Source organism: Salvelinus fontinalis, chromosome 4 (assembly GCF_029448725.1).
Source record: "Salvelinus fontinalis isolate EN_2023a chromosome 4, ASM2944872v1, whole genome shotgun sequence".
In the NCBI taxonomy this organism is placed as follows: Eukaryota; Metazoa; Chordata; class Actinopteri; order Salmoniformes; family Salmonidae; genus Salvelinus; species Salvelinus fontinalis.
The window spans coordinates 40,626,573-40,640,877 of NC_074668.1; positions in this window are offsets into that span (position 1 = coordinate 40,626,573).

Below are 14,305 nucleotides of genomic sequence, written 5' to 3' on the forward strand. Positions count from 1 at the left end.
TATACTCAATATTTGTGTGGTTGTGGTCAGTAGTGTTGTTGTGATCAGTAGTGGTGGTGGGTAGTTGTGGTCAGTGATTGTGTTCAGTAGTTGTGTAGTTGTGGTCAGTAGCTATGGTCAGTAGTTCTGTGGTCAGTAGTTCTGTAGTCATAAGGTGTGTGGTTTTGCTCAGTAGTTGTGTGGTTGTGGTCAGCCGTTGTGTGGACATTTGTTGTGTGGTTGTGGACAGAAGTTGTGTGATTGTGGTCAGTAGTGGTGTGGTTGTGGTCAGTAATTGCAGTCAATAGTTGTGGTCAGTAGTTATGTGGGTGTGGTCATTAGTGGAGGTCAGTAGATGTGTGGTTGTGTTCAGTAGTTGTAGTGTTGTGGTCAGTAGTTGTGTGGTTATGGTCAGTAGTTGTGGTCAGTAGTTTGGTAAATAGTTCTGTAGTTCAGTAGTTATGTGGTTTTGATCAGTAATTTTGTTAAGAAGTTGTGTGGTTCGATAGTTGTGGTCAGTAGTTGTGTGGTTGTGGTCAGTAGTAGTCAGTAGTGGTCAGGAGTGTTGTAGTTGTGGTTTAGTAGTTGTGGTCAGTAGCTGTGGTCAGTAGTTTTGTGGTTGTGGTCATTAGTTGTGCAGTTCTGTAGTTGTGGTCAGTAGTGGTCAGTAGTTGTGGACAGTAGTGGTGTGGCTGTGGTCAGTAGTTGTGTGGTTGTGGTCATTAGTTGTGGTCAGTAGTGGTTAGTAATTTTGTTAAGTAGTTGTGTGGTTCATTAGTTGTGGTCAGTAGTTTTGTGGTTGTGGTCAGTAGTTGTAGTTTAGTAATTGTGGTCAGTCGTTGTGTGGTTGTGGTCAGTAGTTGTAGTCAGTAGCTGTAGTCAGTAGTGGTCTGTAGTTGAGTGGTTGTGGTCATTACTTGTGTGGTTCAGTAGTTGTGTGGTCAGTAGTTGTGTGGTTATGGTCAGTGGTTTTGGTCCGTGTTTAGACCACAGTTGCTGCAGGTGAAAACTGAAAGAAGTGTGATGAGAAGTGATCAGGTAAAATATAAAGCAAGTGGACGGACAGCATTGCCCTATCCAATAAGAGCAGCAAGATAAATGTACACCCCGGTCTTCTCTGTACAGACAGGGAAACTAGCCAGTTGAGTTATTTAGAGCACAGGGCATGATCATGAGAAGGAGGACGAAGGTAGTGAGCATTAGACATATCTGTATTGTTCCAGGTTGTCCAGACCGAGGAAGTATTAGAAATCTTCTCTGTATCATTTGGGGTCATGCCATAATGCACTGTAATTATTTTGGTAGATACACTATATATACAAAAGTATGTGGACCTCCCTTCAAATTAGTGGATTTAGCTATTCAGCCACATCCATTGCTGACAGGTGTATAAAATCGAGCACAACGCCATGCAAACTCCATAGACAAACATTGGCAGTAGAAGGGCCATACTGAAGAGCTCAGTGACTTTCAACAAGTCAGTTTATCAAATTTCTGCCCTGCTAGAGCTGCCCTGGTCATCTGTAAGTGCTATTATTGTGAAGTGGAAACATCTAGGAGCAACAGCAGTTCAGCCTCGAAGTGGTAGGCCACACAAGCTCACAGAACAGGACCGCCGAGTGCTGAATCATGTAGCGCGTAAAAATCGTCCGTCATCGTTTGCAACACTTACCAGCGAATTCCGAACTGCCTTTGGAAGCAACATCAGCACAAGAACTGTTTGTCGGGAGATTCATGAAATTAGGTTTCCATGGCCGAGCAGCCGCACGCACACAAGCCTAAGATCCCCATGCACAATGCCAAGCATCGGCTGGAGTGGTGTAGAGCTCGCCGCCATTGGACTCTGGAGCAGTGGAAACGTATTCTCTGGAGTGATGAATCACACTTCACCATCTCTGGGTCTGGCGGATTCCAAGATAGCTGCCCCAATGCATAGTGCCAACTGTAAAGTTTGGTGGAGGAGAAATAATGGTCTGGGGCTGTTTTTCATGGTTAGGGCTAGGCCCCTTAGTTCCAGTGAAGGGAAATCTTAACGCTACAGCATACAATGCCATTCTAGACGATAGGGTGCTTTCAACTTTGTGGCAACAGTTTGGGGAAGGCCCTTTCTTGTTTCAGCATGACAATGCCCCCATGCACAAAGCGAGGTCCATACAGAATTGGTTTATCGAGATCGGTGTGGAAAAACTTGACTGGCCTGCACAGAGCCCTGACCATAACCCTATCGAACACCTTTGGGTTGTATTGGAGTGCCGACTGCGAGCCAGGCCTAATCGCCCAACATCAGAGCCCAACCTCACTAATGCTCTTGTGGCTGAATGGAAGTCCTGGCAGCAATGTTCCAACATCTAGTGAAAAGCATTCCCAGAAGAATGGGGGCTGTTAGAGCAGAAAAGAGCAGACCAACTCCATATTAATGCCCATGATTTTGGAATGAGAAGCCATTTTTGCTGTTGTGCTAGCTGTTAGGTCCAAAACAGATTCACAAATCATGGGAATTTGTCGCGCTATGAAGATGTCTCCCTCCGAGGCATGTGTTGCTTGGCAACCACCCTGCAGTTGCCTTGGCAACCATGCTCCCTCCATGGCTAAAACCAGTGTGAAAAACATGCTAACAAACGTTTGTGCTATGAACCTAAATAAATACTCCACTCTGACCCACAAAACTTCTTTGCTAGATTCATGATAGTGGTTAGACAAAGCAAGGAGGGAGTTCCATCCCTTTATGTACATTTATTCAAATATGCAAATACACCTGGTGTATTAATGCAAATTAGGCACATCATTGTCTTTATTTTAACACAAAATGTTTTATGTGCTATAATTCAGTCAATATCTAATGGATTATGAAAATTTAAAAAAGTCTTCATCCATTGTCCAACTGTTTAATTTATTAGAACTGTTGTTGTTTTTTTACATACAATTTCATTACCGTTGCTACTTTAAAGAGCTTCCCAGACACCAAAGAAAGGTAATTATTGTGTCTTCCTAAACCTGAGACACCTGCTGAATCCGTTCACCTTGTGTGCAGACCAACAAGCAGTCCTACTGCAGAATTAGACGTTAATCCACGTTCTCCAAATGTCAAATTTAAAAGTTGCTCCAAACCAAAAATTTCAAAGCGTTTTATTTTGCTGCTGCTCCTCTGTATCATTCCATTTCTCCAAATGTCAAATTTCGAAGTCAAAGGTTAAGTTTAGGCACTCATTCCGAATGGTTAAGGTAAGGTTTAAAGTTTGGGATAGGGTTAAAACCAAAAAACAGTCTCCACAACTGGGATCGAATGCAAACCTCTGATCAAGAGTCATGGGATTACCACCACCCTTATCCACAACGCCTTAGCAAAACCCAAACCAGCTTGGTGGTAATAGCTCTCACTGTTGCCCCTAGTGGCCGGTTTTGAAGGCATTTCCTGACGTCCTCAGGACATGGATAGACGTGAATGTGAACTCAAGTCTAAGATGCTTTTTATGCCAGTTTTACATCCAATACACAACAGGAGGTAACCTATATGATGTGCTTAATGAAATATGATATTAGAAGCTCTATTCACACAACAGCTCCAAATCTGACAATTATCCCCCAGGACTTTATTTTACAGAACATTGAGTTGAGCATGCAAATGTTCTATTCTACTATATGGACCTTTAAACTCAGCTGAAACAGAGGGTTGGCTATGTCATCTTGGTTCAGATTAATACCGGGTGTCACTGTGACTATTATGGAATTTTGGGTAACGATTATTTGTCATGCAAATAGCTTTGGTTATAATTGTCATTTTAGTTGAAAAATGTTTTGCGCTTGTAATGCATCTTTGAAAATTAGCTATGACATACCTAATGAATACAACACAGCTTTGGTGACAACACTGTCTCAAAAATGAATGGTTCTGACCATTTGAAAATTACGCTTCTCCTTCCAACCATGCTGTTCCACTTGTAAAATTGTTACCAACTTTCCCCACTTCACGTAAAAATGAAAAACTGATATTGGATAAACTATATCTACTTAAGTATAAAGTTGGATCCCCCTACTCCTAAAATGTTTATTAAGGCGATAATGACTATGCATTTTTTTTGTTTGCGGTTATTGTCCATAATTGTAGATTATACCATAATTGTGCCAGCCCTAATCACAGCAACACATAGCAAATTAGTCCTGCGGTCATCACTGCTGCAGGAAGAGAAAGAGAAAGAAAAAAAAGAGAGACCTGGAGAAAGATGAGGAGAAAGATGAGAAGAAGCATGACATAATGGACTACTTCTGCCCTCTACTGGTGACTGGTAGCTTGAGACAATTTACCTGATGAGCCATAGGGGTATAATGCAAAGCAGAATCAATGAGTTAGCCAAATAACTTTGATAAACAACCAAAAATAACTACTGATTTTCATGTTCATTAAGAAAGCTAACCTTCGATATGTGTTTTTGGTTGTAGAGTCAATTAGACCATGTCCATTTCAAGATTATTTTTCCAAAAAAATAAAACGTTATTTCAGAATATTTACGCAAGTTAGCTGGCTAAATCATTGAACCTACTTTGTAGTAAACCCCTCTGAGCTGAGTCTGAAGCTGTAGCAACAACACAGGATTATCAAATAGGGCCTACAGGATCCAGCTATGTATTAAACTCATTGCATTTATAACTGTACAGCAGAGCTGTGTAACATACCAAATGCATTAGGAAAAAGGTTTTGTAACTGACAACCGTGGACCCCAGGAAGAGTAGCTGCTGCTTCTGCAAAAGATGGGGATTCAAATAAGCAAATAATAAACAAATAAACCGGTTACTCAGTCACTTTAAAAGTCAAAGTACTTCAGCAGAAGAAAGACAAAAACTTATTTCAAACTGTTCTTGACTTTTAAAACTAGGTCCCTTTTGATCAGGAAATTGCATTACAAAGGCCTCTTACAGATTTTTAATTCACAACCTCCATAATGAGCTTATGAATTATGAGTTTTCCAGAGGAAATAATGGATTTGTATGCAGAACGAGCAGGCGGAATGACAGCAGCTATAAATGAAAAACATGACTTATGCAGTCACACTCACCCATTATGGAAATGTCATGTCATTTCTTTCCTCTCAGACGTTAATGTTCTTAACTGTAAGACGTTAAATGGGTCATTCCACCAATTCGGTGCCCTTTGAGAAGTGTAACTTGATAAAAAAAATAAAAAAAAGATTTCACATAATTTTTACATTCTGTCATAAAGAGCACATGTTCAACTTAACATAAAACACGTTTTCTCATCCCGAGGTTAAATAAAAAAATTGCTATAGTAAGTGCCTATTAATTGTGAACTCTGAGCGGTTGTTTTGGACCCAGTACCGGGTCAGTCAAGTTTTGGGGGTACATATCATTTGAAAGCTACAGCCCCTGTCTTTTTTGAAATCAAACAAAAAATCTTACTGCTGGAAATGTTATAAGAATCTCCCCACCCTGATGGTTACTGTAAATTGCTTACTGTAAAGCAATGCATGTCCATCTCCATCCACATTACCTTGTATGCCAGTTAATATATCTCACTCGTTTACAATAGGAAAAAGAGATGTCACATGAGATGTCATGTGATCTCCTACCGATATCTAGCGGACCAACTGGGAAGCAGACAGGGGATTTATTTACATCAATGGATAGGTTTAGACGTCAGCTTTCTCCTCAGATATATATTATTCCTGTAAGACGGAAAACTACATTGCACAAGACCTGTGCTTTTAAAATGGCTGTGTTCCTATGGGAATTTTCACATGTTTAGAGTGACACCTCAAAGAGTGCCTTTTGCGTCCTATTGATATTTTAGGTATAAATTGTGAAGTGTTGGGGAATAAGAGATTTGAAAATATAGGTTTGACATAAAATATGCCACCAATTACTGTTCCAAAATTATTTTCATTTTTTTAAGGAAATCATTTTGGAACAGTAATTGGTGGCATACTTTATGTCAAACCTATATTTTCGAATCTCTTATTCCCCAACACTTCACAATGTATACCTAAAATATAAATAGGACGCAAAAGGCACTCTTCGAGGAATGACCCAAATGCAATTCATTTCCGGTGTGGGCATACAGTAATTATAATAACAAAATAATCACACAATTTTACTTAAGCGGTACGCTTTTACGGCTACCCATTTTCCAATAAGCATAAGGATAATGTGCAGTATAAGATTTCAAACCCGTGTTAGTTTGTGTTTATAAATCGTGGATGTAGAACAGTGAAAGTACTCGGCTATAACGCACCTGACTACATCCATGGATGTATTTAAGTGCATAGAAAATCATCCAGTCAGGTCACACTGACTTAAAATACAGTCAAATCTGTCAACTCCATTCCATTCAATTCATACGACTTTATTTGTCCCCTTGGGGCAATTCCATTAGGGCTATAATGGTGCTTCTGATGCATACAAAAGAGACAGTGTCTGTTGCATTTCATCTTTCATAGACATATTTAGTATTCACTTCCTTAGCCAATGCAGGCCTATCTCAGTGTTTTGCCCAACAGTCTATTTTTGAGATGCAAAGTGAGAGCACTCACAACAAGACCACAATCAAAGGACTCTCCTGTTAGACGAATTAGAACCGGAGGAAGATACGACTGTGTTGTTCTGTCCATCTGGTGCAGCCTAATAAAGAGGATATCTTAAGTTCCCAATAAAGGATGTTGGAAGCCTTTTAGCACATCAACGTCATTAAAAAGGAGCCCAGAAAAAAACGACCTACCAGCTACCTGTGTAGTTTATAGCTTTCATCAAATAACAACATGTTTCACCATATATCGTCTTAGGTCACTATTGTAAAAACGAATGTGTCCTCAATGACTTTCCTGGTTAAATAAAGGCAATATGTTTGTTCTCTTAACCTTCATTTTACCAGGATTTCAACAATATAATGTCAAATATAATGCACACAAAAAATACAATTTCCAATGAACTGCTATACTAACAATGAACCTTTTTCAAAGGTAAACACAAAGGTCAATATGAAATCGTAAGGCATCTAAAAATTGACCAAAAGCAGGCAAAGACATGAGAAACACTGAAGCATATTTGACGCTAATGGGTTCACAGTCTGCACAGTACATGCCAGCGCTTCTATGAAGAATAGACAGTGTTCGTCAAATAACACTCCTCAAAGTTTGGTGGACAAGGATAAAGCTTGCAGACATTAGTCTGGTGCAGTATTATGAATATGTTAAGGATGTCATATTTGGGCTTCATAAAGTCTGAAAATTGGGTACAAAATATTGAGGTTGTGTTATAATGAGTAATTTATTGTTAAGAGACGTGGGGAGGTCTGAAATGGACAGAGGTGGGGGACAATGATGGGTAACTAACTACACAAATGGACATTCCATGTCTTTTTCAATCAAACAAATAATTTGACAACTGAAAAACATTGTGTGACTGCTTTCTATTGTTAAAACACATGCCTGCCATCACATATATTATATATTATGCTGACTTTAAAAGTTGAGGAGCAACTTTCTGAGGTGAAATTCAACTTTAGCTTCTGTACTTCAAAGGTGTAATGCATATCATAATGATTGTCCACAATATCAAAGATGGTTCTCAACAAATACTGAATCTTTCATGTTAAAAGGACTTGATTTATCAGAGGTTTGAAGATTATATTAATTATTTTGGTATCTTGCTAGCTAGGGAAATGAAAATCAAGTCAAATGAGTGAGTCCTCTGTAGCAGTATGACTCACAGACACAATTGTATGGTGAATTGAGAAATTCACTCAACAAACATGACAAAGAGTGAATGAACTGTAAAGAACTCTACAATGTATTTTTTTAATGCATTTCTTACATAATGCATCCCCACTTACTGTTGTGCACACAAGTTAGAGGATTCTAAATTAGTTGTGGCAAAGTGAATTTGAAAGGCATTGTGACAAGTTGTGTTGCCCCATGTCACAAACGCAGGAGGCTGCTGAGGGGAGGACGGAGCAAATGGAATAGCATCGAACACCTGGAAACCATGTGTTTGATGTATTTGATACCATTCCACTGATTCTGCTCCAGCCATTACTACGAGTATGTCCTCCCAAATTAAGGTGCCACCAAACTCCTGTGGTCTCCATATAACCTTTTCAAGTTCTTAGCTTTACATGTCTCCCCTTTTAACCACCATCAGGGCATGATCAATGTCACGAGATTATGTTTGGTTCTTTAAAGTGGAGCTCCTCGAAGATCATGGGGATTTGTCTGTCCATATTATATTATTGCTAAATCTTTCTTCATCATTGCTGACTAAAACAACTAAGTAAGTAAGCCTACTTTTTGTACTACATCACTTGATTCAGAGCTAGCTAAACCTGGCTGATGGTAACTGTCTGTTTTGGCTTCATTTGTTGAAAATGCAGGCCCTGCTATGGTGTATTGCTACTGAAACAATTTAATTAAACTATCCCTATGTGAGCGCTCAGCCTTGAACATGACCTACGTGCCAGTGCCATGACTAAGCCATTTATCTCCTGCTCACAGCACAGTCACTGTAGATAGTAATAGAATCCAAATTCACCTCAGTTCAGCTCTGTCTGTGCCCTCATATCTCTCTCTCTCTTACACACCTACCTATAATTATGCTATTGCATAATCATACCTACACTATTAGAAAAAAAGGTTCCTTTTAGAACCAAAAGGGCTCCATCGCTTGCTTCATCGCTTGCTTCCGATCAGAACCCTAGAGGATCTTCTTCACTGAACCGAAATGGTTCCATGTATTTTGTGGTTCTAATGATCTAAAGTCGCGCTGTTGCTACTGCCTGTAAACACACAGTCCAGTTCAAAGTGAATGATGGCAGGCCACTGTGCCAAATGGCTTATTTGCATAAAGACCTGCTGTAGCTCTAATTGGCTATGGCGCACGGGTCTGCTTAGACTCCATCCTGGACGAATCAGATGTTTTTATTCGCTTTTAATTGCTGCAGTGTCTATTAATTGTCCAAACGCACAGCTGCTTTCTCACTATATTTCTGTAGAATTTTCACAAATGCGTCATTCCCCAAACCTAAGAATTTGTGAAAACGACCATATCTAAGTGCTTGCTTGTCAGAAAAAATAAAGTGTAATTCTTCCTTGGAAGAATATGAACAGAGTTGAATAAGATTTCATGTTGCTAAACGCTGTCAGTTCCACTTTAAACACATGATTTCCTCTTGCTTCTAGCTAGCATTTAGATTGCAACAGCTCAGGTTTGTATGAACCTAGCTGTTTGCCACTCAGACCTCAGCAACAATCTTGCAAAATAGGAATTCAATCTTCCCCCTGCCAACTGTGAAATCATGCAGCAGCATCATTCATATGCATATAAATGTCAATGCAAAACAGCTTGAAGAAATTAAAAGGGAATGTTAGCAGTCATTTCAGAGTTTGATGTGACTGGGTACTCTTTTTGTAGCTGTTTTCTAAAATCCCCATTACACTCTCGGGTAGGGATAGAACCCTCAAGATGGGTGTATATACTGAATCAAAATATAAACGCAACCTGCAAGAATTTCTAAATATTTACTTGAGTTACAGTTCATATTCATATAAGGAAATCAGTTAATAGAAATAAATAAATTAGGCCCTATTCTATGGATTTCACATGACTGGCCAGGCCCAGCCAATCAGAATGTATTATTCCCCAAAATAAATTCCATGTGTGCAATGGCAGATAATGTAACATTTTGACAAAATGAGTGATGCTTATTTCAACATAGAAACTTCAGAGTTTTCCTTTTTACACTGTGGCTTATGGATGAGTAGAGGTTCTGTCTTGCATTTCCACATGGTGACCATATACTGTACACTCATAGAAGAAAGGGTTCTTTGGGGTTCTACAGCGCATTCGTAAAGTATTTAGACCCCTTGACCAAGAACCCAATAGTCACTCTGACAGAGCTCCAGAGTTCCTCTGTGGAGATAGGAGAACCTTCCAGAAGGGCAACCATTTCTGCAGCACTCCACCAATCAGGCCTTTATGGTAGAGTGAACAGTTGGAAGCCATACTCTCAGTAAAAGGCACATGACAGCCTGCTTGGAGTTTGCCAAAAGGCACCTAAGGGACTCTCAGACCATGAGAAACAAGATTCTCTGGTCTGATGAAACCAAGATTTAACTATTTGGCTTTAATTCCAAACGTCACGTCTGGAGGAAACCTGGCACCATCCCATGGTGGTGGCAGCATCATGCTGTGGGGATGTTTTTCAGCGGCAGGGACTGGGAGACTAGTCAGGATTGAAGGAAAGATGAACGGCACAAAGTACAAAGAGATTCTTGATGAACACCTGCTCCAGAGCACTCAGGACCTCAGACGAAGGTTCACCTTCCAACAGGACAGCAACCCTAAGCACACAGCCAAGACAACACAGTAGTGGCTTCGGGACAAGTCTCTGAATGTCCCTGAGTGGCCCAACCTGAGCCCGAACTTGAACCCGATCGAACATCTTTGGGGGGACCTGAAAATAGCTGTGCAGTGACACTCCCCATCCAACCTGACAGAGATTGAGAGGATCTGCATAAAAGAATGGGAGAAACTCCCCAAATACAGGTGTGCCAAGCTTGTAGCGTCATACCCAAGAAAACTTGAATCTGTAATCGCTGCCAAAGGTGCTTCAACAAAGTACAGGGTCTTAATACTTATGTGAATGTGATATTTCCGTTTTTTATTTTTTTTATTTTATACATTTGCAAAAATGTCAAAACCTGTTTTTGCTTTGTCATCATAGGGTATTATGTGTAGATTTATGAGGGAAAAAAACTATTAAATTCATTTTAGACTAAGGCTGTAAAGTAACAAAATATTCGAATGTAATTTTGACCCCTGTAACGTTCGTCTTGTGGTGAATGAACGGACCAAGGCGCAGCGGGTGATGAATACGTACTGATTTATTAAATGAAAGACGAAACACTAATGAACACTAGAACAAACTACAAAACAATAAACGAAGGCAACAGACCTGAAACAAACAAACTTACATATAGACGAAGAACGCACGAACAGGAACAGACTACCTAAAACGAACGAACAAACGAAACAGTCCCATGTGGTATACACAGACACAGGAACAATCACCCACAAACAAACAGTGAGAACAACCTACCTTAATATGGTTCTCAATCAGAGGAAACATCAAACACCTGCCTCTAATTGAGAACCATACCAGGCAACACATTAACCCAACATAGAAAACACATAACATAGACTACCCACCCCAACTCACGCCCTGACCAACTAAACACATACAAAACAACAGAAAACAGGTCAGGAACGTGACAACCCCAAGAAGAATCTATTGTACAAAGCAATAGCAAGTATCAACTTATTTCCTATCATAGACATTAATTAATGTTATCCCATTTTTTTCTTTACCAAAACCGACTGTTGTGTTAGCAAAAATACAGTTAATTAGCTAAATATATATTTATTTATATATAAGGTGCAGCTTTTTTCCAAAATACAATCTACATTAGTACTAAAAAGATAATTTACCACCATTTGATTATACTATCATTTATTTTTCAGAATTTTTAAGTAAATAGTTGTGTGATAAAACAATTGTCATTTAAAGAGAGTAAACACTTTTTTTATATATAGACAAAAGGGGACTTAATTCACTTCAAAAAGTGACACTGAGCGACATTGACCAAAAATATTGTTTTGTTTTCTTTATTTATCCCATAGCCAGAATAGAACTCACCAGCTTGTACTCCTAAAAAACGGAAATTAATTAGCCATGGCTCGTTGGTCAAAGACTTTTTGGGAAATGAATCAGGGTCCGTCCCCCTGATGTTATGATAGAGGTCTATCATAACATCACATAATATTCACAGTTACATTCCCAAAACGAGAGATCTTGTTAAATGAAATTAAGAATGACAAAATAACACAACCAGCGTGTACAAGGGGTGCGTACATGTCCGCAGGCATCTTTAGTAGAGCGTGGATGTGCCACGAGTGGCGCTCTGAGAAGCAGCAAGCGAGACAAACGCAAGCATCACTTAAAATGAATGCACAAACTGAAAGAAAAGGATTTCACTGGGGCTACAAAGATACCAGCATAACTTGCTAACAATGGAGATCATTTTCCAATTGTAGCCTAGGCCTACATACGTTAAAACCAGTGGAAAGGTTGACATATTAGGGCCTACAATTTAGGCTCAAGTGCGGAGGAGAGCGATGCTTGAACTTGAGCATTCCTGCCGCCATCACACATTTCCTTTTTAAATGTAAGCTAATAATGTGAATAAAATTACAACAAAAAATCATTTTCTCAGTGAGAAAGCCTATATTCATACACTGAGCTGTTCTCTCCAAAAAGCATTGCTTTGTATCTGCTCCAAGAATTACATGCTTGGAATACACCAGGTGGGTTGCACTCCCTTGCATCAAACCTAGGACTGGCTCTTTTTAATGCAGAGTATAGGGTCTCCTCCTAGGCCTACATAGGAAGGACACTTCCCACATCCATCTTTATATTAGCAGCTGCCAACTAGATAAAAACCCAGCCTTGTACTAAATGACACTGCAGGTATTTCAGGCTAGGTTAAAGGGATACTTCGGGATTTTGGCAATGATTTTGGCCCTTTATACATGTCAGATCAACTCTTTGATACCATTTTTATGTCTCTGTGTCCAATGTGAAGGAAGTTAGAGGTAGTTTTGTGAGCCAACGCTAACTGGCGTTAGCGCAATGACTGGAAGTCTATGGGTATCTGCTAAAGGGCCTCATTGCCAAAATCCTAAAGTATCCCTTTAAATACATAGTCCTTGCTCATAACAAGAATGTGGATGTGTGTGATGGATTGTATTGTTTCGGGTGGTGACATTTGGTAGATGAATAAGCCATTAGTGGTAAAGTGAGAGCTTTATGTGGGAAAGAATTAGATCACTTATATAAAGTTCCAAACCTTGTTACTTTACTTTATTTGTACTTTTTGTATGTGTTTGCCTTTTTAAAGTCCAGATAATATGCAGCTCATATCTTGCCTTGATCAATCAAACGTAATCTGAAATGCAGGCCAATGCTGGAACCTGGTCCCAGAGCAAAACATTTTATATTTTACAAAAATCCTGCCACTCCATTTAGTATATGTTACTTTATGTTAGTTTGCATAAAATTGGCCTACCAATGCAATAGCGGTCATACACTGAGAGTACAAAACATTAAGAACACCTGCTCTTTCAATGAATAGACGGACCAGGTGAATCCAGGTGAAGGCTATGATGCCTTATTGATGTCACTTATTAAATAGATCACATTTGATCTGTTTTATAATGATATATTACGTTTGATTGCTTTAGTAGGATATGCTACGTTAGGTTATGGATTATGGTTAAGGTTAGAAGTTAGGTTAAAGGGTTAGGGGAAGGGTTAGCTAGCATGCTAAGTAGTAAGTAGTTGCAAAGTTGCTAGTTAGATAAAATGCTAAAGTTGTCCATGTTGAGATTCGAACATAAAACCTTTGGGTTATTAGACGATCGCATTATATGTAACCTACTGTTCATAACAAACATAAAATATCATACTACACTGAACAAAAATTCATATGCACAAAAAGTTTCTCTCAAATTTTGTGCACACATTTGTTTACATCCCTGTTTGTGAGCATTTTCCCAATATAATCCATCCACCTGACAGGTGTGGCATATCAAGAAGCTGATTAAACAGCAATATCATTACACAGGTGCACCTTGTGCTGGGGACAATAAAAGGCCACACTAAAATGGGCAGTTTTGTCACACAACACAATGCCACAGATGTCTCAGGAGATTCCTGACTGCAGGAATGTCCACCAGAGCTGTTGCCAGATAATTTAATGTTCATTTCTCTACCATAAGCTGCTTCCAATGTCGTTTTAGAGAATTTGGCAGTACATCCAAACCACGCGTAACCACACCAAACCAGGAACTCCACATCTGGCTTCTTCACCTGGGGGATCATCTGAGACTAGTCACCCGGACAGTTGATGAAACTGTGGGTTTGCACAACATAAGAATTTCTCATCTGCATGCTCGTCATCCTCACCAGGGTCTTGATCTGACTGCAGTTTGGCGTCATAACCGACTTCAGTGGGCAAATGCTTACCTTTGATGGCCAGTGGTATGCTGAAGAAGTGTGCTATTCATGGATGAATCCCGATTTCAACTGTACAGGGCAGATAGCAGACAGAGTGTATGGCATCGTATGGGCGAACGATTTGCTGATGTCAACGTTGTGAACCCATGGTGGCGGTGGAGTTATGGTATGGGCAGGCATAAGCTACGGACACCGAACACAGTTGCATTTTATTGACGGCAATTGTAATGCATAGAGATACAGTGATGA